The sequence below is a fragment of the Arachis stenosperma genome, chromosome 9, assembly GCF_014773155.1.
Source record: "Arachis stenosperma cultivar V10309 chromosome 9, arast.V10309.gnm1.PFL2, whole genome shotgun sequence".
NCBI lineage: Eukaryota > Viridiplantae > Streptophyta > Magnoliopsida > Fabales > Fabaceae > Arachis > Arachis stenosperma.
The window spans coordinates 105203570-105228731 of NC_080385.1; the positions used below are offsets into that span (position 1 = coordinate 105203570).

The following is a 25162-nucleotide window of genomic DNA, read 5'->3' on the forward strand; positions in this document are numbered from 1 at the left end:
AGGGATTACTTTTACAACATGTTTTGCAGGAGACCGACTTCGTTAGGTCGATCTCTTCTAAGTTGTTTTTGTAATCCTCTTTCTTGGACCTTTGTTAGGTCTCTTTTAGGGATTACTTTTACAACTTGTTTTGTAGGAGACCGACTTCGTTAGGTCGATCTCTTCTAAGTTATAGCAATTCCTCTTTAATAGAGTTGGCCAGACCTCTTTCCAGGGATTTGCTGATAACTTGGGATGACTTGGTCAGATTTTTTGGTATCGACCAGTCTTTTTAAGTTATTATATAGCAATCCATAGGACCTCATCAGGCTCCTTTTTTGGGATCACTTTTGATAACTTCTTGCATTATTCTATGTTCATTTTTGCCGATTTGTAAATGGTGACTTTATCCCGGGATGATCGGTCTTTAGATGAATCGCGTTTTCACCTTTGTCGATCGATCATTCCTATCGAGATCGTACAGTGAATTTTTTCTTCACTTTCTGTCGATCTGTTGCTTTATAATCGGACGATGAAAGCTTCAGATTAATGCGTCTTGAGAATTTGTAGAATATCTGAAATGTATTTTATTTAAAGGAAATATATATATATATATATATATATATATATATATATATATATATATATACGTAGGCAAGAGTTTCTGTATCCTTAAGTCTCAATCTTGACGCTTCATTAAAAAACCTTTTTCAGGAAAAAGAGTGCGTCTTAAGATCTTTATACCTTTTCTAGCTATAGTACCTTCTTAGGTTACAGGCATGCCATGATCTGGGGAATTCTCGTCCTTCGAGTTCGGACAGTCTGTAGTAGCCCTTTTCGAGTACTTCTGTGACTCGGTAGGGTCCTTTCCAGTTAGCTGCCAACTTTCCTTCTCCGGGTCGAGTTGTTTCGATATCATTTCGGATTAGGACGAAATCGTCTTTCATGAAGTCTCTTGGCACCACCTTTTGATTATACCTGGAGGCCATTCGCCGTTTTAGTGCTTCTTCTCTGATCCGAGCTCTTTCTTGGATTTCTGGAAGCAGGTCGAGCTCTTCTCTTTGGAGTTGAGAATTGGCTTGTTCATTGTAGTGGACTACTCGGGGAGATCCTTCCTCGACTTCTATTAGAATCATTGCCTCCACTCCGTATGCTAATCGGAATGGTGATTCGTTTGTAGTAGAATGGGGGTTGTTCGATACACCCATAGGACTTGTGGGAGTTCCTCGGCCCAAGCTCCCTTTGCTTCTTGTAGCCTCCACTTTAGTCCGGCCAATATAACTTTGTTGGCCGCTTCGGCTTGTCCATTGGCTTGGGGATGTTTGACGGAGGTGAACTGGTGTTTTATGTTTAAGTCGGCCACCAGTTTTCTGAAGCCTACCTCTGTAAATTGGGTACCGTTATCCGTAGTGATGGAGTATGGTATCCCGAACCTTATATAGGAATTTTCGACTTCTTTGAGCAGTGGCGTTGGCCAGGGGTTCTGCCTCGATCCATTTTGTGAAATAGTCCACTCCTACTATGAGGAATTTTACTTGTCCCGATCCCTGTGGGAAGGGTCCGAGAAGGTCGAGTCCCCATTTCGCAAATGGCCAGGGTGAGGTCACGCTGATGAGCTTTTCTGGTGGGGCGATGTGAAAGTTGGCATGCTTCTGGCATGGTGGGCATGTCCTGACAAACTCTGTAGCCTCCTTTTGTAGAGTTGGCCAATAGAATCCTGCCCTGAGTACCTTTTTGGTGAGGGCTTGGGCTCCGAGATGATTACCACAAATGCCACTGTGCACTTCCTCCAATACTTCCTTTGTATTAGAAGTTGGTACGCATTTTAACAAAGGTGTTGAGATCTCTCTTTTGTATAGTGTGTTGTTTATGATAGTGTAGTACTGTGCCTCTCTTTTCAATCTCTTTGCCTCCTTTTTATCTGCAGGGAGTGCTTCTGTTTTGAGGTAGTTGATTATGGGGGTCATCCATCCTTGATCCCGACCTATTATGGCTAGGACTTCTTCTTCCGATATTGACGGGTTCTGTAGTATCTCCTGGATGAGACTTCTGTTGTTGCCCCCTGGTTTGGTGCTGGCTAATTTTGAAAGTGCATCAGCTCGGGCATTTTGCTCACGGAGAATGTGGTAGATCCTGTATTCTCCGAGTTGTCCGAGCTGTTCTTTGGTTTTATCCAAATATTTTTTCATGGTCGGATCTTTAGCTTGGTAGCTTCCTGTTATTTGCGAGGTAACAACTTGTGAGTCGCTATAGATGTTGAGTTTCCGAGCTCCAACCTCCCTAGCCAGCTTCAAACCGGCTAATAACGCTTCGTATTCCGCCTGATTGTTCGAGGCCGGAAATCCGAATTTAAGGGAGAGCTCAAGTTGAGTTCCTTGGTTGCTTTCGATTATTACACCCGCACCGCTTCCTGTTTTATTCGAGGATCCGTCGACGTATATGTTCCATTCTATGGGGATTTCCGGGATATCTGTGAATTCTGCGATGAAGTCGGCCAGGTATTGTGATTTGATGGCTGTCCGTGCCTCATATTGGAGGTCGAACTCGGACAACTCGATTGCCTATTGTAGGATTCTTCCTGCCAGATCTGTTTTCTGTAATATCCCTTTTATGGGCTGGTTGGTCCGAACTTTGATGGTATGTGCCTGGAAGTATGGGCGAAGTCCCCGAGATGTGAGTATCAGAGCGTATGCAAATTTTTCTATTTTCAGGTAGTTCAGCTCTAACCCCTGTAGTGCTTTACTAATGAAGTAGACGGGTTGTTGTCCCCTTTTGTCTTCTCGAATCAGCGCTGAGGCTATTGCCCGACTTCCTACTGCGAGGTATAGTATGAGTGGTTCTCCCTCTCGTGGTCGAGATAGGATAGGTGGTTGCCCCAAGAATTCTTTGAAGTTTTTTAAAGCTTGTTCACATTCTGCCATCCATTCGAAGTTCTTTCCCTTCTTCAAGGTAGCGTAGAAAGGGAGGGATCTTATTGCTGATCCTGCTAGAAATCTGGACAAGGCTGCCAACCTCCCATTGAGCTGTTGTACCTCTTTGACGCAGGTTGGGCTCTTCATGTTGAGTATGGCCTGGCATTTATCTGGATTTGCCTCGATTCCCCTTTGTGTGAGCATGAATCCTAAAAACTTACCTGCTTCCACTGCGAAGGTGCATTTAGCCGGGTTGAGTCGCATGCCGTGCTTCCTTATGGTATCGAATACTTGAATCAAATCGGTTAGCAATGTCTCTTCGCTTTGTGTCTTTATCAACATGTCATCCACGTAGACCTCCATGATTTTTCCGATGTGGTCTGAGAAGACTTTATTCATTAGTCTTTGATAAGTGGCTCCTGCATTTTTTAGGCCGAAAGGCATCACGATGTAGCAATAATTTGCCTTAGGTGTAAGAAACGAGGTCTTTTCTTGGTCTGGCGGATACATTGGTATCTGGTTGTACCCCGAGTATGCGTCCATGAATGAGAGATACTTGTATCCTGATGAAGCATCTACTAGAGCGTCAATGCTTGGGAGTGGGTAAGGATCTTTTGGGCAGGCTTTGTTGAGGTCGGTGTAGTCGGTGCACATTCGCCACTTCCCATTTGATTTTTTCACCAAAACGACGTTTGCTAGCCATAGTGGATATTTGACTTCCCTTATGAACCCTGCCTCTAGTGGTGCTTGCACTTGTTCTTCTACAGCCTGAGATCGTTCTGGCCCAAGTTTTCTTCGTTTTTGTTGTATCGGTCGGGAGCCTGGGTAGACTGCCAACTTGTGGCTCATTAGTTCGAGATCTATGCCCGGCATGTCGGCAGCTTTCCATGCGAAGAGATCAACATTATCTCGCAGAAATTGTATTAATGATTCTTTTGCATCTCCTTTCAGGATCGTGCCAATATTAGTTGTTTTATCCGAGGTGTCTCCAATCTGGACTCTTTCTACTTCTCTTTCGGGTTGTGGTCGGAACTCTTCTCGTCTCTGAGCTCCACCGAGTTTGATTGTGTGGAACTCTCTTGCTTCGCCTCGGAGGTTTAGACTTTCGTTGTAACAACGACGCGCCATCTTTTGATCTACTTTTATTGTAGCTATCCCTTCTGCAGTTGGAAATTTCATACATAGATGTGGAGTTGAAACTATTGCGCCGAGCTGATTTAACGTTGTCCGACCTATCAAGGCATTGTAGGCTGAGCTTACGTCGACCACAATGTAGTCTATCTTGAGTGTTTTAGATTGGTTCCCCTTCCCGAAGGTTGTATGCAGTGACATGTATCCCAGTGGTTGAACTGGGACGTCTCCCAGTCCGAACAAGCTGTTTGGATATGCTCTTAGCTCTTTCTCTTCTAGGCCGAGTTTGTCGAAGGCAGTTTTGAATAAGATATCGGCGGAGCTTCCCTGGTCGATTAGTGTACGGTGGAGGTTGGGGTTTGCTAATATGATCGTAATGACCATGGGGTCGTCGTGTCCCGAGATGATTCCGGATGCATCTTCTTTGGTAAACGTGATTGCCGGGATGTCTGGCGTCTCCTTCTGTCCCTTGACATGGTATACCTCTTTGAGGTGTCGCTTGCGGGATGATTTGGAGATTCCTCCCCCAGCAAATCTGCCGTGTATCACGTGGACATGTCTTTCCGGTGTGCGAGGCGATCGTTCAGATCGTCCGACATCCTCATCCCTCCTTCTTTTCCTTGGTTCTTCGTCTCGGTTGGCCAAGAACCGATCTAGCTTTCCTTCTCGTACTAATTTTTCTATGATGTTTTTCAAGTCGAAACATTCGTTGGTGGAATGCCCTCGAAGTCGGTGATATTCACAGTACTCATTCTGATTTCCCCCTCCTCTTTTGCCTTTGAGTGGCCGAGCTGGGGGGATTTTTTTCGTATGGCAGACTTCTCTGTAAACATCTACCAAGGATACCCTAAGAGAGGTGTAGTTGTGATATTTTTTATTTTTTCTCCGGAGCGATCTTCCTTTTTCTCGGATTCTTTATTTCAGTAGGCAGAACCGGACCTTGAGGCTTCGCCCAGCCGAGAATTTTCCTCCATGTTGATGTACTTCTGCGCTCGTTCTTGTACTTCATCTAGGGATGTCGGGTATCTTTTTGATATAGATTGGCTGAATGGTCCTTCTCGTAGGCCATTTATGAGGCCCATGATGGCAGCTTCTGTCGGTAGATTTTGTATGTCCATGCATGTTTTGTTGAATCTCTCCATGTAGTTGCGAAGACTTTCTCGATCTCCTTGCTTGATCCCGAGCAGACTGGGTGCGTGTTTGGCTTTGTCCTTTTGTATGGAGAATCGGGCCAGGAACTTTTTGGCCAAGTCGTCGAAACTTGAGATGGATTTTGGAGGTAGGTTGTCGAACCATTTAATGGCTGTCTTGGTGAGAGTTGTTGGAAAGGCTTTGCAGCGAACTACATCTGAGGCATCAGTGAGGTACATTCTACTTCTGAAGTTGCTGAGATGGTGGTTTGGGTCTGAGGTGCCGTCATACAGCGTCATATCCGGAAGTTTGAAATCCTTTGGGATTTTGGTCTTCATAATTTCTCTGGTGAATGGATCTCGATCTTTCTGAGGGCTGTCTTCTGTGGATGGCCGAGTAGCTTTGGTTTTGAGATCAGCTTCAAGTTTTATAAGTTTGTCTTCTAATTCTCGGCGCCGCCTTATCTCCCGACGTAGATCTTCTTCTTTTTCACGTTGATGTTGGGCTTCTTTCTCAAGTTGCTCCAATCGATTTTGAAGCACTTCTATTGCTCCCGGATTTGATGGATTTTTGTCTCTGTTGGGTTCCGGCGTATCTTTGAGTATAGTATCTACATTTTTATGCGGCGTTCGATCTTCCAATCCTGAGTCGTGGTCGTTGTCATGGTCATCCGCCATATTGATGGGATGACTTCCAGGTTCCCCGGCAACGGCGCCAATGTTCCGAGGGTTACCTGAAACTGTAGGTCGATCTCGGATGAGATCTTCTGTGTTGGTCGGAGCCGACGTGTCTGGCAGGTGTACGGCGGCCGGAGCTGGTGTGTCCGACTTATTGGACTTGGTGGTGGTGCTAATCCTTCGTCCCCGGAGAGTGGGGGGTACCTGCAAGGGACTCCGATGCTTAAGTTAGCAAGGGTATTAAGCAGGTATTGAGTAGAATCAGAGTATGAGTTATACCTGGGTGCTCCAGTGTATTTATAATGGTGAGATGTGGCCTTCTGTAGATAAGATAAGTTAGTTATCTTATCTTATCTTTAAGTGAGGTCATCTTATCTTTAAGGGAACCGCCCTTCTCTCTGTAGGCTTGGGCCGCTTTAGGATTTTGGGGCGTGCTCCTCTATTTTGGGCCCTTCTTTGGGCTTTCCTGGGGACTTGACCGAGCTCTTTGTGAAGAGGTCGGGTTGTCCTGACCTGAAGAGGTCGGTCGCTTTGTCTGTCGAACATCCCGGGTCGGACACCTCGACCCAGGGTATGAACAGCAGGAATTGAGATGCTTCTTCCATAGAAGTTGGAAGTTGGTGCAGTATAGTCACCAAGCATCTTTCTCGCATCTCTAGCATTGTTGTTGAGTTCGGCTGCCATGTCTGCTTCTTTTTTGAAATTCTCTGTAAGGTCCTCTTCAGAGTGTTGTGCTTTAGCTTCTCTTAGCTTCTTCTTCAGAGTCCTTTCAGGTTCAGGATCAGCTTCAACAAGAATGTTTTTATCCCTGTTTCTGCTCATATGAAAAAGAAGAGAACAAAAGGGAGTAGTGTAATCCTCTATGTCACAGTATAGAGATTCATTGATGTGTCAGAAGAAAAGAAGAATAGAGGAATGAGGTAGAGAAAGAATAAGAAGAATTCAAACACAGAGGGAGAGAGATGGTTCGAATTATAAGTAGAAGAGAAGTGTTAGCAAATAAATAGAAAGATATGAGAGAGAGTATTCGAAAATTAAAACTAAAAAGATTTTAAAAAAAGATTTTAAAACTAAAAAGATTTTTAATTAACTAAATATTTTAGTTTTAATTAAAATGATTTTTGAAAAAGTGGTTAGTGATTATCGAAAATTAGAAGTGAAAAAGTGGTTAGGTGGTTTTGAAAAAGATAAAAAATAGTAATTAGTTGAAAACGATTTGAAAATAATTTTGAAAGGATAAGAAGTTAGAAAAAAGATTTTGAAATCAAAATTTAAAAAATAGATATGATTGAAAAATATTTGATTGAAAAATATTTGATTTTAAAAAGATATGATTGAAAAAGATTTGATTTTTAAAATTGATGACTTGACTAACAAGAAACTAAAAGATATGATTCTAAAATTCAAAGATTGAACCTTTCTTAACAAGAAAGTAACAAACTTGCAATTTTTTGAATCAAAATAGTAATTGTTAGCAAGGATTTTTGAAAATGTGGAAAGATAAAATTTTAAAAATTATTATTTAAAACATGAAAAATTGGAAAATTTTGAATTGGAAATGAAATTACCTCCCTTGTGTCATCCTGGCGTTAAACGCCCAGAATGATATCCATTCTGGCATTTAACGCCCATGTGGCTGCCTCTTTGGGCGTTTAACGCTCATCCAAATACCCTGGTTGGCGTTAAACGCCAGAAATCCTTCTTTATTAGGCGTTTTTCTAAACGCCCAGAATGCTGCCCATTCTAGCGTTTAACGGCCAGAATGGTACCTTTACTGGCGTTTTATTACCAGTGAGCTCTTTTTCTCTGTGATTCTTCTACTTTATGTTCTGAATCTTAATTTTCTCTGTATTATTTACTTGAAAAGATATATATCTTTGATTTTTTTTTGAATTTTTAATAAGGTGAGAGAAAAACACAAAATGACTCAAATCATAAGAATTTAAGATCAAACCAATAATGCATGCAAGAACACTTTGAATGTCAAGATGAACACCAAGAACACTTTGAAGATCATGATGAACATCAAGAACATATTTTTGAAAATTTTTGAGAAAAGAAAGACATGCAAGACACCAAACTTAGAAATTTTGAATGTTTAGACACTATGAATTTGAAAATGTATAGGAAAAACAACATAAAACACAAAACAAGAAAATCATGAGATTGAACAAAGGAAATCGTCAAGAACAACTTGAAGATCACAGAAGAACACAATGCATATTTTTTTGTTTTTATGATTTTATTAAATTTTTTTGTATTTTTCGAAAATAAAAATAAAAAAGTTTAAACATAAAATAAAATTACCCAATCTAAGCAACAAGATGAACCGTCAGTTGTCCAAACTCGAACAATCCCCTGCAACGGCACCAAAAATATGGTGCACGAAATTGTGATCACACTTTTCACAACTCCGCACAACTAACCAGCAAGTGCACTAGGTCGTCCAAGTAATACCTTACGTGAGTAAGGGTCGATCCCACGGAGATTGACGGCTTGAAGCAAGCTATGATCATCTTGTAAATCTCAGTTAGGAGGATTCAAATGGTTATGAAGTTTTGATAATTAAAAGATAAATAAAACGAAAAATAACATAGAGATACTTATGTAATTAATTGGTGGGAATTTCAGATAAGCGTTTGGAGATGCTTTGTTGCTTCTGAACCTTTGCTTTCCTATTGTCTTCATCCAATCATGCGTCCTCCCTTCCATGGCAAGCTGTATTATCCTCTCAGTGAAAATGGTTCAGCTACGATTTCTGTACGGCTAATCAACTGTCAGATTTCTCATCTCGGATGAAAAATACCAGGCACAGCTACCGCAGGGATAATCATCTGTCGGTTCTCACTTGTGTCGGAATAGGATCCCTTGATCCTTTTGCACACTATCACCACGCCCAACAGTCGTGAGTTTGAAGCTCGTCACAGTCATCCCTTCCCAGATCCTATTCAGAATACCACAGACAAGGTTTAGACTTTCCGGATCTCAGGAATGCTGTCTATTGATTCTAGCTTATACCACGAAGGTTCTAATCACGAATTTGGATGCTCTGTTGTCAGGAGAGGCGATGCGAATCCGTGGATTAAAGACCCAAGAGAATATACTCCGGCTGTCGTCCAATGACTACGTTGAACATCATGTAGACCGCTTTGTGGTTGTCAAGCACGCAGATCTTGGCTAAGTGAGTAACGAAGATAGTGGGTGATTGTCACGGGTCACCCCTTTCATTCAGACTTAACTGAATTAAGTATGAGAGTATATCTTGGAGAAGAAGTAGGCGTGAATTGAAAGAGAAACAATAATACTTGTATTAGTTCATGAGGAACAGCAGAGCTCCTCACCTTAATCTATGAGGTGTAGAAACTCCACCATTAGAAAATACATAATAACAAAATGGTCTAGGCATGGCCGAGTGGCCAGCCTCCAAAAAGGGTTTGAAGAACTCCAAAAAGGTCCAAAGACTCCGAATACAATAGTAGAAAGTGCTATTTATACTAAACTAGTAAACTAGGTTTACAGAAAATGAGTAACTAAGTGCAGATAGTGCAGAAATCCACTTTCGGGGCCCATTTGGTGTGTGCTTGAGCTGAGGTTTGAAGCTTTCACGTGTATAGGCCATCCTTGGAGTTAAACGCCAGCTTGGATGCCAGTTTGGGCATTTAACTCCAGTTCTGGTGCCAGTTCCGGCGTTTTACGCTGGAAAAGGGTCTTTGGTGGGCGTTTGGACGCCAATTTGGGCCATCAAATCTCAGACAAAGTATGAACTATTATACATTTCTGGAAAGCCCAAGATGTCTACTTTTTGATTCAATTAAGAGCGCGCCAATTGGGCTTCTAAAGCTCCAGAAAATCCACTTAGAGTGCAGGAGGGTCAGAATCCAACAACATCTGCAGTCCTTTCTCAGCCTCTGAATCAGATTTTTGCTCAGGTCCCTCAATTTCAGCTAGAAAATACCTGAAATCACTGAAAAAAACACAAACTCGTAGTGAAGTCTAGAAATGTGATTTTTGCATAAAAACTAATAAAAATATACTAAAAAGTAACTAAAACATACTAAAAACTACCTAAAAATAATGCTAAAAAGCGTATAAATTATCCGCTCATTAATTACTATCCTAATTCAACTAGTATCTATCCCTAAGCTTTCTTCACCAAAACTTAGCACCCAAAGTGCTGTCCCAACTTGAAAGGAAAATCCAAATAGATTCAAATTAAACTCATCAAGTGCTAACCCAACTTGGCAAGGAGAACTAATCCTAGTGCAACATCCCAAAAAACACAAGAATTTAGTGGCTCATTTTACATCACTCTTGCCTTTTTTCTCTTAGTTTTTACAACTCACATGATTAGCCTTTTTTCTCAAAACAAAAAATGATACAAGATAACTATAACAATGAAAATAAAAAAATTAAGCTTGAGTAGAAGAAAAATATTTCAGCTCTATAGTAGTGATTGATGCTCTGAATTTTCGTTCTCTTTTTCTTGTCTTCAAATGTTGAAATAAGGCTCCTTATATGTCTTCAGCTTGCCTTTATTTTTGCCTCTTCCATTTTCTTGTACGAGCTGTCCATTGGAGCTGTCACTGCTGGCATGCAGTCCTTCTTCATCATGCTCTACTGATTCTGCTGGTTGAGGAGCTCGTCCACCATCACTGTTGTCCTTTGTCTTGCTTTCTTTCTTGGCATGCACTTCTTTTTCATTTTGCTCCATTTTTCCTGCTGCTATTGCTATTAGCAAGTTTGTATTTTGCTCACCCACTAGTCGAATGTTGCTCTGCTGATGTTCTTGGGATAGTGAAGATGTCCTTGTGTCCTTCTTACTTTCACAGAGCCACACTTGTCCTTGCATTATTGTTGTTTTCTTTTTGTTCCGGCTGTCCTCACTTTTCCTTTAACAAACACATAGCCTTGTATTTACTGAACAATGCTGTGATGAGGTTTGTGCTTGTTTATTTTTTTTGGAACACTGACGAACAAATGAACTACATTCTTTTAGTTGTGGTAGAGAATAATAAACTTAAGTGTTGGAGTTTTAGCATGTTAATTTACTAAAGCTTATGCTGGTTTTAGACTAAGCAACATGAATTTAGATATTTGAGCCTGCAACAATATTAGACTTTCAACCCAAAAAATATTTATCATCATTTATAAACCCCAAAATCAAACTAAACTTAACAGTCTATATATTGAACGCCAAATTTACTGGCATACTCATGAGACTCCTACACAAGAAGGTCATGTGAATTTAATCTCCTACATGGAAGTATAGTTTGAATTCAAACCCCTTATGTGTGGGGCTTGTTTGTAAATTTGGCATTTTACTCATAATATTACCCAGGGATTTATAAAGTTGAGTGAACATTTGCAAATTGTTTTCACTCGACTGCCTGAGCAAATTTGCACATATATGGTGTAAGAAAACTTTTGAAATTTAATCCTCCGCATAACCTATATATACAAACTTGAACAAGAGAATGAAAGTAAAGTTGTTGATGGGTTATAGAAATCCAGTTGTCAACAGTAGTACTAAGCTAAGCTAAGCCTGTGATATCCATCAATTCATTTCTTTTCTATTAAAAAAAAATATAAATAAACAATAAAAATATTAAACAATTCTAATATTTCCGGATTGGATCACTAATCTTTCTTGAAATGCCTTATATAGGAGTGCCTTTCTTTAACAATGAAACTACCAAGCTAAGCTACTAGTAGTTAAGGAAATTAAACAACAACAATAATAATAAAGTGTATTAATACTTAATAGATAAATAAAGTATGAATTGTATGATTTTTTTCTTTATTTTTTAAGAGAATAATATTTTTTTGCGAGATGTTTAATTGATTTTTTCCTCTCTTTCAATTTATAAAAATATATCATTTTCTTTTTGTAAAATCAAAATAGCATACATATTAATATACTTGACTAAAATACACAGCAATAATCATATATATATATTACAGATAATTATTTGATTAATTCATATAGTAATAATAATAATTGATAACTCTTTTGGTAAAATCAATTAAAATATATATTTTAATCTCTCACATTTTATAAATAAAACAAAGTATTATGTAATCATCTTACAAGAGAAGAAAATGTTTTTTTTTTTTTTGAGAATGAGTCTCTTAATGTATCTCTTCCTATTTTTACTAGGATACTAAACGTACATCATATCCTTAGTATACTTTCCAATAAACTAGTATTTGGAAAATGTCATCCGATCTACTTCGTCCTTACAAGTTACAACTTTTGTATCATCAGTTTCATGTGTGTCGACAGTGTGGTGTAGATCAGACGATATGGATGTTGATGGCGATGTAGACACAACAATGATGATGAGTATATAATAATGTACGCGTGTCATGTTTGTTCATAGATGATGGGATAAAAATATCTTATTCTTCTAGAATAAGAATGTATGTAAATCAGTAAATAATTATTTTTAACTATCAAAAATTTGAATTTCGATAAAATTAATTACAAAATGCTAAATTAATTTTATATTTAAAAAATAAAATTTATTTGATAAAAATACTTAATTATTAAATTTTTGTTGATAACAACATTAAAGAGATATATTAAATATCAGAATTATTCTTTTATTATCATGTTCAATCTGTTATTAAAAAATTATATCTTTACTGTAAAAAGAGAAATAATATATATATATATATATATATATAAAAAGTTAGAAATATTATTTTTTATTAGTATTAATATTATTTTGACTAATATTTTATTTTTACATTCTTAAAATTTAATTAAATAAATACCGTAAATATTCTCTCTCACTCTCTCTTTAGCTCTCTCTCTCATATTTGGATCCAAATATTTAATTAAATAAATACCGTAAATACTTAATATTTTATTTATATTTGACATTTTTTTTAAATATTTTTTAATATATTTAATTTTAAATTAAGTTCAATTTATTTTTTTAATTCATGCGAATAGTAAACAATAATACATAACAAAAAAATTTATAAAATAATTGAATTAGTTAAAGAAAAAGACATAATATACAATAAATCAACCTCTTAATTTTTATGAGAAATGTGTGTAAATATTTTTTTTATCTTTAGTATTAATTGTTGCACATTTATAAGTTGTATTTTTATTTCTGTATCAAATTTAAATATTATTTATATAAAATTTTCTATCCAACTAAAAAAAAAAGAAAAATATAAAGGGAATGGATTCTCTCAATTGTTAAAAAAAATTGAGAGTGTAAAGTGTGATCTCTAACTTTTTAATAACTGATCATTTCAATTTATTAAAGACTTTTTTATGCACAACATTAATCATACAATTCTCAAAGACTCCCATATAATTATGAATTAAATCCTTTACCCCTTACTTACTTTTAATCTTTAAAAGTGTCACATATAACTATCTCTGCATAAAAAATAGTCTCGATAAATACATATCTATGATTTTTAATGTCTATCCTTGAGCCTTATTGATTATCATACCAAAAGACATTATCAATAAAAATTATCTTCGTTGAAACTTGATTAGAATGTTGTCATTACTTGAAACCATATTAATTTTTGGAATTAGTGTAATTCCTCCTATTTTAGTCTGTGTTAGTATTTTGCATTCAATTAAGTAATTTTCAAGTCTTTTAACCTGTAGTCGTGTACTATTGCATAGGCCATTTGACTAGTCTATATTTTTAAGCAGCATCACCAAAATACCAATAAAAATGATAAAATAATATATTATTTAGAATTTATAGTTATGTATGTAAAGCTAAAAATATTATAAAAAAATAAGTATTTACAGTCAAAACTCTTAAACTTTCCAAATTACAATATAATGATATATATATATATATCTCAAATCAGTCCAACCATTTTATGTGCATTAGATGCAATATTTTTTATAAACCATTAGATTTTATGAAATGAAAATCAAAGAATATTATGAAAGAGGAATATTGATAAACTTTATAAATATAGTATATATTAATATATACATACATAAATACATTTTAATACAGAATATTTTAAAAATAACAAATATAATCTTTTACTTTAAAATAAATATAAAACATATAAATACATATAAAAATATTTTTTATTTATTAAAATTAATTATTATGTAGTACTATTTTTAATTACATAATATAAAAAAATTAAATTATTTTATATCATTTAAAAATAATTAGATTATTCATTAAAAAATATTTATTAATAGTTAATTTTATTAAAATATATTATTATATAACATAATATTTTATTCAAATACTTGTAAATATACATTTTATTCAAAATAGTATATATATATATATATATAATATTATTTTAACAAAAATAATTATTATATAATAGTATATTTTCTAATGTCACTAGATAGTTTTAAAGAAAAAAAAAAAAAGAAAAGGTAGAGAGGTCATTTTCTGCACAATCTATGCTAAATTACTTCACCATACCACAATCTTATATACCTCTTAAACTATAGTATTTGGCTTCTTTAACAATTGACACCTTCAAAATATATAATCTACTCTATTCTCTTTGTTCCATACTCTTATAATCATTGGCACCATAACCACTACCCCATTATTAGAAAAAAAAAATCTATATCCTTTGAAATATTTTAAAATATTATATATAATATATAAAAATGTTAATTTTTTATTTTTCACACTTTGAAATAAATATTTTTTAATTTTTTATTTATATTCTTATAAAATAAAAATAAAAAATAAACATTTTTTTAAATATAAATAAAAATTTATTTTTAAAGATTACATCTATAATGCACTTACGGTTAGGAATTTATATATATATATATATATATATATATATACACTAATTTATAATTTTCATAGATTTGTGTACAATAATTTTATGTATTTGTTAAATATCAAATAAGTCACAATAAATAATATTTATAACAAATAAAAAAAATAGGTGAACACGTTTTTAATTATTTAAAATGTTAGTTATAATTATATAATTTTAATGTCATTCTATAGATTTTGTTTATTGTGTAGAAATAAATTTTTATTTTTATTTAAAAGAGTGAAAATTACGTTTATTTTCTATTTTTATTTTTTAAGAGTATAAATAAAAAAATTCAAAAATATTTGCTTAAAAGTGTGAAAAAATAAAAAAAAATTTATATATTACATATAGTATTTTAAATTAAATACATGTTTTCAAATATTTGGATAAAAAAATTGTATTATACAATAATGTGTTTTTAACAAAATTAAATGTTTTTAATTTTTTATGAATAAACTAATTATTTTTTAGTAATATAAAATAATTTTATTTTATATTTTGTATTTAAAAATAACACTGTATAATAATTAATCTTAATAAATAAAAAATATTTTTGTATGTATTTATATTTAATTATTTTAAAATAAAATATTATACTTGCCATTTTTAAAATATTTTATAGTAAAATATATTACTTGCCATTTTTAAAATATTTTATATTAATATATATATATATATATATATATATTTATATATATATATTCTAATATATTCTAATATATTCTATATTTATAAAGTCTATCAATACTCTTCTTTCATAACATCCTTTAATTTTTATTTAATAAAATCTAATGGATCATAAAACGTGGTATATTTAATGCACACAAAATAATTGAACTCATTTTAGACATACCCTATCCTGTCTATTTGAGTGATTTTGTATGTACTCAATGAACTATCTTGCGAAATTTTTTCACAAGGTTCATTTCAATTTAGGTTCACTCTTATAATGCATAAAAACAAAATCGTTAGAAACATAATATCTTCTAAAAATCTAAAAAATAAAATTAATAAAACTATCACAATTTTTTTAAATTACCATAAAAACATAACTTACAAACTTTTTAGAGACCTTTAAATTTTCTTTTTCAATTAGAAGACTTATTACATCTAAAATTTTAAAAATACAAAGGATTATTGCCTTAAAAATTATCAAAATAAATTGATATCAACAATTTTAATATAAATTATACAACTCTTATTGTGCATTGTATAAGGGATACTTCTAGATTTTTTATTTGCATTATATACAAGAACCCTTGTAAAATAATATCATAACAAAAAAAATTAAAAATAATAAAAATAACAAATTAAATTAAAAATGATTGATATACAATTCTATATTACCTTTTTATCAAGTAAAACCATTTTGATTGGAGTTTTTATGTACGTATTTTAAATTATTTGACACTTTATAATCGAATTATTCTAATCTTAAGTTTTCAAATTTTATGTCCAGATGTTATTTCGAAATTCTTAATAAGATTATACATGCAAAGAAATTAAGATACAATAAGAAAACAAAAAGAATGTAAGTGAAAAGCTAATTAAAACATCATTACATTTAATATTATTTTAAACTCAAAGTTAGAACATAACCTAATAGCCATGATAATTATAAAAAAAAATATAAGCCTCATATAAAAATGTACAATCACATAATATATTAAGAAGACATATTAACTAAATATTTTAAATAATTCTAAATATTTTATTATTTATGTATAGGTATCATATTATTATAGATAAATATATTTAAGTTATATATATTAATTATTTTTTTATAATTAACAATTTTCTTATTTTTAGGATATATTTATTTTTTGATTATATATATATATATATATATATATATATATATATATAATTATTGTTGAGTCTATAATCATTCAAATTTTTTTTATTCCTTATTATTAATATTAGTGTTTACATGTAATATTCACAATCAGCATAATCTTCATAAATCACTATTAAAGACATAAATTTGTATGAAAATAGTGGTATAATAAGAATAATAAAATTATAGATATTATTATGATTAGGTAAAATAATATTACTATAATTGTGCATTTAGTTAATAGTAATAATGATAAGATTGATTTGTTTTAAAATAAAAAAATAAAATTTTAATTATTACTAAATTAATTTGATATATATTAATTATAGTAGTAAATTCCAGTTATTAATATATTTTTTTATATCCATGATTTTATATATATATATATATATATATATATATATTATTGGAAAACTAAATTTTATGCCAATATTAATATATTATTCGCTATAGGTTATCATAAGATTATACGTGTAATTAATTATAAGATAATGTATATGTTAATAAAATTTTAATCCAACTAAATATATTATTAGACATCTAAAATTTTTAAAAAGAGGCTGTTACACATACAAGCAAATAAGGTTTACAAGCCTTATAAGTTGGCCCAGTCCAGAAATAATTCACGTGCACTCACTCCCTTTGAATGGAGCGTCAATCTCACGCGCATCATTCAACGGTTACGCTTCGCAAAAAGCGCTCGTTATGGCACACTCTTCCTCTTCTCCTTCAAAGAAAACACAAACCGTCAAGTTTCGAGGAACATTCCAAACTGAAGAGACGTTCGAACTCATCGCGAAGATTAGCAGAAACCATCAACAAAAAATAGAACTCTCCATCAACAATCTCCAGAAAAAATAAAGAAATATTATTCAAGGTACGTTACTGTTTTACTCATCTTGTAGATTTTTCACATTTCTGTTTCTGATTTCGAAATCGAAGAACTAGATTTTACTGTTCTTCTATGTTCTTCTAGGTTTTACTGATCTTCTTGTTCTAAATCTCATATTACTGTTTTTATTGTTCTTCTTATTCTAGGTTTTACTCTTCTTCTAAGTTCTTCTAAGTTTTACTGTTCTTCTAAGTGGTTCTAGGTTTTACTGTTCTTCTTGTTTTAGTTCTTCTCGTAACTGATTTTTCGCTGTATATTGCTTAATTTGTTGGGTGTATATGGCGTAATTTATATGGGTGTATATGGTTGATTGTTGGGTGTATATGGAGAAATGTGTTGGGTATATATGGTTGATTGTTGGGTGTATATAGCGTAATTTGTTGGGTGTATATTTCTGAACTCATATAATTTAATATAGTCAACTGTTGCAACTATTCTAATATTGCTTGACATTGTAATATTGCTTGAGCTTGTATATTTATCCATGTTTGAGTGAATTGAACATCATTTTGAACTGATCTCATTAAATACTTATAAAATCGGTTTGGGTGTATGTGTCTGATCTATGGGTGTATCTGACTGATATATGGGTGTATTTTTTATATATTGACAGCATCTCTTTTTCACTGCAGTAAAAATAGAAGGCAAAAACCGAGCTACAAAAAATGTAAGAACAAATATATGTCTTGGATCAAATCAGTTTTTCATAATAAAAATATATCTAACTCTAATTTTGCTTTGTTTACAGGAAACCAAAGACCTAAAGTGTGCAACCCATCTGTTGAGTGAGAAATTCAGAAATATGAGCGATGAGAAGAAAGTAATTGTTAGGGATTTGGAGTTTGGTGGCCTGATGCACATCCCGCCGCTAAGGGTGCATCACAAAATATTAAAGGAGTTGGCTAACTCCTTTAAATTAGGGAAAAACACACTTGAAACCGGCTACGGTTCGTTTAAAGTAAGACCAAGAACAATAGGGGTTGCGCTTGACCTCAACGTGTCAGATAACTCGTTACAAACATAGGTGTATATAAGGCATATTGGGGTGTATTTCAAGTGATGTTTGGGTGTATTTCAAGTGATTTCATACAATGTTGTTTTTCTTTTTGTAGGAGATCTACTACCTCAGAAAGTCAATTATAAGGATCTTTCTAAAGACAACAAACAAATTTTTAGAAGATTCCAGGGGAAGACCCTCAAAAATCTGACAGATGAGATGACGACTATTGGTGTTGATAATGAACAGGATTGCCTCATGTTTAAGAGGATTTTCATCCTCTATATATAGATGGTGTTCCTGTTACCAACCACAATAAACAAAATCTCTCCTATGCACCTGGCACCAATTTTCAAGATGGACACAATAACAGAGGGGAACTGGAGAGCACATATTCTGGATTTCATCATCAAGGGCATAACAGATTACAATCTGAAAAAGAAAAAGGCAATTGATAGTTGTCTATTTGCCCTGATGATAGTTTACTTCCATCTATCAAAAAATAAAGACAAGAAAGCAGAAGAAAGACCTCCAGAACCCTGGATTGCCAACTGGACTAGAGAGCAGTTGGTTGAAAGAATGAGAGTAGAAATGAAAGAACATATGGTAAGTGAAAAGAATATTGGGTGTATTTTATTTACCTGAATACTGTTAACTAACATTTCTAATGTTTCAGGGAATTGTAAAGATGGCCGAAGCAAAGGAAAAAATGAAATAAATGATGAAAAAAGGAAAAAAGAAAAAACCAAAAAAACAAAAAAAGGAAGGCAAGTTCATCATCATCATCTGAGAGTGAATCAACTGAAAGTGAAGTCCATTCTACCTCTGAGTCTGAGACTAAAGAAGACTTAGAGGATCCAACAAGGAAACAACCCACCCGGACAGCCAAAAAGTAAGTAACATACTTGGATGTATTTTGCGTATTCATTTGGGTGTATTTTGCATATTCATTTGGGTGTATTTTGTGTATTCATTTGGGTGTATTTTCTTTATTCTTTTGGATGTATTTTCTATATTCATTTGGGTGTATTTTCTGAATTCATATGGATGTATTTCTACATTTTTTTGGGTGTATTTTATGCATTCGTTTGGGTGTATTTTCTGTATTCATTTATTGTTTCACAATTGTTGCAGAACATGGCCATTGCAAATCATCTAGAAGGGGTATTCTTATAGCCTAAAACCAATAAACCATTCAGGGTGGAAGACTACCCAATGTTTATACCCTTCTTGGACCTTAAAAAACCAGCATCGCATCATTATGTAAGTTTTCATTTCTAAAACTTCTTATTACCATTCTTTACTTATGTGCCAAATAAACTAAAACACTGTTCAATCTGGACATACTTCAGATTTTTCCATCTATTTGCTATTCACAATATTAGTGGTTATGGGTGGCTGATACAAGAAAAAAAATCTTTTATCACTACAAGAAAAATACCCATTTAGCCACACTTTTTTTAAGCTACATTTGAAAAGCGTAGCCTATTCTATAAATAGGCTACGTTTTTCTCTGTGTTGCCTTTTTATGAGAGAAAAGGATACACAATTGTGACATCAATTAAAAAGTGTAGCCTTAGGTATTATAAAAATTACTTATACGTAGCTTTAGATTAATATTTATGGGTTCACTTTTTGTATCAAAGGAAACGCTTTTAAAGGGTAACTTATTTGTTAAGTTTTAAGTACACTTAAAAAGTGATGCCTAATGTATCTAAAGTAAAAAACTTGACACTTGGTAATTTTTTTTCTCTCTTTTCTCGAAACACTTAGTGAAATTTTTGTAAATTCTTCTTTTTCCCTCTTTTTCCTTCATCCCTGCACTGATCGTGAAACCACTCACCATCGCCACTGACCACTCACCATCGCGCAGAAACCCTCTCACCATCGCGAAGAAACCCACTCATCACCACTGACCACTGACTGTTACTCCTGTTCGCTCTCATCTCTGCGCTTCTCACCTCCGCCAACCCTGTCGCACACAACCCTCACCTTCGCCATTCTCGCAGTCGCTGATGACCGTCGCTGTTGCTGCACTGACCGTCGCTCTTCTTCTCCGTTCCACCCTAATCGTCTTCTCCGTGCCCTAATCGTTGATGACCGTCGCTGTTCTGACCATCGCTGTTGCTGCGCCACCGTCACCATCGTCATCTCCGTGCTTCTCATCATCATCTTCTCTGTGCTCACATCGTTAAATATGTATGTATTGATTTCTATTTAGTTCTGAAATTTCAGAGGTTTAGGGTTCCGATTTTAGGGGTTTAATTTGGGAGTTTTAATCTGTGAAATACATATATATATATATATAGCTTGTTTTGATTTGCTTAACTTTTAGGTAAAAATTATATTTTATATATGAAATATGTTCAATTTGCTTTGATTAAGGGTAATCTTATTTTTGCAACTTCATCTGATTGTTGTGTTTAATCAAGCAGGTTATATCTGTGAAGGCATTATCATTAATCTTGTTGTGGTGCAAACAAATAAGAAGTGATGCTCCACTAAACTCTACTTTTATATTTATATGGCAATTCTTCTGGAGGAGTACCAGATCTCCCTGGAAATGGGTTTATATTCTCTTCAACAAGCTTTCTGATCTTCTGCTTTGTTATTTCATGAAACTAGTGACTATTAGTTTTAATGTTTGGCAAACAGTTTGTTCAAAATCTTCTTGAGGAAGGAACAAAGAGTCCTCGTACAATTCGTCTGGCTATACTGCACTTAACAGGGTTGTGGCTCTTAAATCCTATGATTATAAAGTTTTACCTAAAGGAGCTAAATGATCTTTTTAGGTTGATAATTGAAATGATCTTTTTCTGATTCAAATGCAGTTACTATCCAATTCCCATTGTGTTTTCTCAAGCAAAGGGAGCTACTGTGTGGGATCCAGAGGGAAACAAATATCTTGATTTCTTATCTGCTTATTCTGCTGTTAATCAGGTAACATGCTTGTCTCATGGTTATTCCCTAAGCTATAGATCTCGAATTTTGATTCGGAAATGGTGCCCAAATGAGTTATAGAAGTTAATTTCTAATCATTGAAGTGCCTATCTTTTCCTTAGAGACATTGCCATCCTAAAATTCTGAAAGCCTTAACAGAGCAGGCAGAAAAGCTAACCCTGAGCTCTCGAACCTTTTACAATGATCGGTTTCCACCATTTGCTGAGCATTTGACAAGTATGCTTGGTTATGATATGGTTCTTCCCATGAACACTGGTGCTGAAGGAGTGGAAATAGCTCTAAAATTAGCAAGAAAGTGGGGTTATGAAAAGAAAAGAATTCCCAAAGATGAGGTATAACAATGAGATCATCTTAACAGTAGTCATATCTTAATGTTTTACATTTTCCAAGGTTATGAGGTTGAAGTGAATGTTTGCTTAGTGTGGGTCTGTGGCCTAGTACACAAGGAATATCTCATGACATGCTAAGCTGAAATCCACAATACTTTTTGACTTTATTTTTCCTCGCCCAACCCCCTTTTCTCTGTGGATATTAATAGTATTTGCAAAACTAAAGGGAGAAATGCTTTAGCTATGGCCTGGAGAATCTGTTTTGACATATGTGCTCAATAAATATTTTGGAAACTAAATGCTTGTAAGATGTATTGGTACTCCTCCTCTGCAAAGATAAAATGAAAGAAGTCTACTCTTCAAAATATAGCATCTTCTTTTCTGTTTATGAGATGCAGATTTGAATTTTCCTGGTGTTTGTCTATTTATGTTCACGGATACTTGTGGCAGGCTATTATTGTGTCATGTTGTGGCTGCTTCCATGGCCGTACACTAGCTGTTATATCTATGAGTTGTGACAATGAAGCTACCGAGGTTTTGGTCCTTTATTGCCTGACCATCTTAAAGTTGATTTTGGTGATGCAGAAGCCCTTGAAAGAATTTTTAAAGGTTCTTAGTGCTCCCATACTTTGCTTTACATTTTCATCACTATATTTTAGTTTAAATTGACTGATCTTTGTTTTTTTTTTCTGTGAAAAATTTTAGAAAAAGGAGAACACATAGCTGGCTTTCTTTTGGAACCCATCCAGGGTGAAGCTGGGGTATGATCTTTTGAGAACACTCAATCTGCTTGGTAACGCTCACTTTGTTGGTTGAATTGAAAATTGAGATGCTAAAGAAGTTGCTATATACATTATACCCTGATGTTATAGTTTGATGGTGTTATTTCCGGTCTCACCATTTGATTGTTTTATATTATGTTTACATACAGTGAGAAATCCTTGTTGCTTCTTCAAATTCTTTGGCTAAGAAAAAGATAAGTGTGCTTATAGATTTCATTTTGGTCAAGAGCCATGATATTCGGTTGAATATTCATATTTTTATTATGTTCTGATTTCTCAAAGTACATATCTCGGTTGCATCTTTTGAATATGTTTTTATTATTTATTTGAAGGTAATCATTCCTCCGGATGGCTATTTGAAAGCTGTTAGAGATCTTTGCACCAGATATAATGTGCTGATGATTGCAGACGAAATACAAAATGGGTTAGCAAGAACAGGGAAGATGCTGGCTTGTGACTGGGAAGAAGTTCGCCCGGATGCTGTGGTTAGAAAATAGAAATCAGCTTAACCTTGTGAATTGTATATCTTTTTATTCTTTCCCAACACTATGAGTTGAACCTTATTCTGTCTTTTTACTCAGATACTAGAGAAAGCATTGGGTGGAGGAGTTTTTCCTGTGAGTGCAGTTCCTGCAGACAAGGATGTAATGCTTTGTATAAAACCAGGAGAGCATGGAAGGTTTGATTTTATCATACAAATGCTTTTTATAAATGGTCCTTGTGATGATTCCTTTATTTATATTTTCTTGCCGATAGTTGTGACTGTTGTCTGAAGTTTTATACTTCTGTTTACCACTTGGCAATATTTTTTAGTCTTCTGTATAGGTCGAGTAATTTCATTTATTGAAATGAAAGCAAATTTGTTTATTAATTAAACAAGAGAAGAGTGCTGAACTTCTTTGTATATTATTGATTACAGTACCTTTGGCGAGAATCCATTGGCCAGTGCTGAACTTCTTAAATCCTATGATTATAAAGTTTACCTAAAGGAGCTAAAGCTACTGTCTCTCTATGGTTCAGGTACAAAACTTAATTATTTTGCTGTATAATTAATTTACCTAGCTATCTATCTTTTGCTTTATAATATCAATTTTAATATATCATTCTGAATTTGAAATCACCTCTGTCAGTTGCATTTGATGAAGATTTTGAAGCTCAATTAGCTGACAACAATGATGCAAGACTGGAAGTGTCTCTATTGGCGAGGAGCCTGACCAAGAGCTGACTGAAGTTAGTAACTCAATAGTTGAACAAGTTGGCTTATAGTCCCCCCCCCCAAAACAAAAATGTCCTTAACATGATGATATTTCTATGATAATAGAAGAGCATACTGATTTGCAATTTATTATAAGTGTGTTATTTCTTTGAATTTCTTGAAGCTCGTAACTTTGTAGTAATTCGCCACTTCTCTTACCAGGCATTTATAAGTATAATTATTATAAGTGTATTATAAGTATAATTATGTATTTATTTTTATTTTATAATATTCAACTCATTTAAATTAAAATGCAGAATTATTATATATGTAATCATATTATTAACTATTATGTTGTATTAATAATTATTAGATATATATAGAAAAAAATGAGACCTAAGGCTACACTTATATACAGTAGCTATAGTATACCAAAAAAAATGAGAGATCTATGGCTACACTTATAAAAAGTAGTTATGGTATACAATGTGGCTACGCTTTATTGGTGATGCAGTAGCATTGAAAAGCGTAGCCTATTCTGGCAAAAATGGAAGCTGAAAAGCGTAGCCTTTGGTCCTAGACAGCATCACTTGAAAAGCGTACCCTATTCCCAAATGCCAAAAGCGTAGCCCTTGGTACAGAAAAGCGTAGCTTTTGAGAATAGGCAACGGCCGAATAGGAATCACCCCAGAAAGCGTAGCCGTAGCCTAGGGCATCATTTTTTTCACTTTTGGCTACACTTTTCAAGTGTACCTGAATGGGTATTTTTCTTGTAGTGTATACTTGACCCATATCACACGACTTGTCCAGCCGATGAAAGAAAGAACATAATTATATTCGCTGTAAGTTGGTTCGGTTTTCTGTATTTTAATATTTGGATATATTTCTATTCAATATAAGGTGTAGGTTTGTGCTCCTTTGTTTATATTCCTTTATTCCTTTTTGTGTTTTAAGGGACATGTAATTTCAAGAATGAGAGTATATGCTGGGGGGCACCTCTGAAGAAAGACGATCAGAAAATTCATACACCATACATTAACATCTCAGGCCAAAAGACAAGGTATAAATCTTTTAATCTGAGAATTAAACTTTCCTAGATGTAATTTGCTAATTTATTTCTTGTTTTTCAGCTATGACTGTGCTATATATGTAATGAAGTGGCTTGAGATAATTCAATCCGAAAACATTAAAAGGGGGAAGTATGAGTGGGACAACTGGACCCAGGTAATTGTGTTTAAAACCTAAATAACTCTATATTACCTTACTAAGTTAACATACTTGATTAAAAAGAAAATTTTTTTAAACTTCAGGACGAGGTGGACCACTATAGAGTAAAATATGCTTCCCGGATTCTATTCCAGGAAATGAATCAAGACAAAGCTGAAGCCATTAGGGGAAGTGATGCAATAAGACTGTCCAAGTCATCCTCATTGTTATTGAGTTCATATTGTCAGATAAATTCTAATGATATTGACACTGATTAATGTAACTGTTATATAGTCTTGTAAGAAATTGAACACATGCTGTAAATATATTTGATCTA

The 25162-nt window shown here is 33.8% G+C and overlaps 1 long non-coding RNA gene and 1 pseudogene across 1 annotated transcript; both read left to right on the forward strand.

The window, feature by feature from the left end:
• Positions 1–18709: 18709 nt before the first annotated feature.
• On the forward strand, positions 18710–23793 carry LOC130949786 (ornithine aminotransferase, mitochondrial-like; annotated as a pseudogene).
• A 292-nt stretch (positions 23794–24085) lies between these two features.
• Positions 24086–25157, forward strand: LOC130947643 (uncharacterized). Its single transcript, XR_009072739.1, has 4 exons — positions 24086–24461; positions 24574–24679; positions 24750–24843; positions 24930–25157. It is a non-coding gene; the product is annotated as an uncharacterized LOC130947643 (long non-coding RNA).
• Positions 25158–25162: the final 5 nt, after the last annotated feature.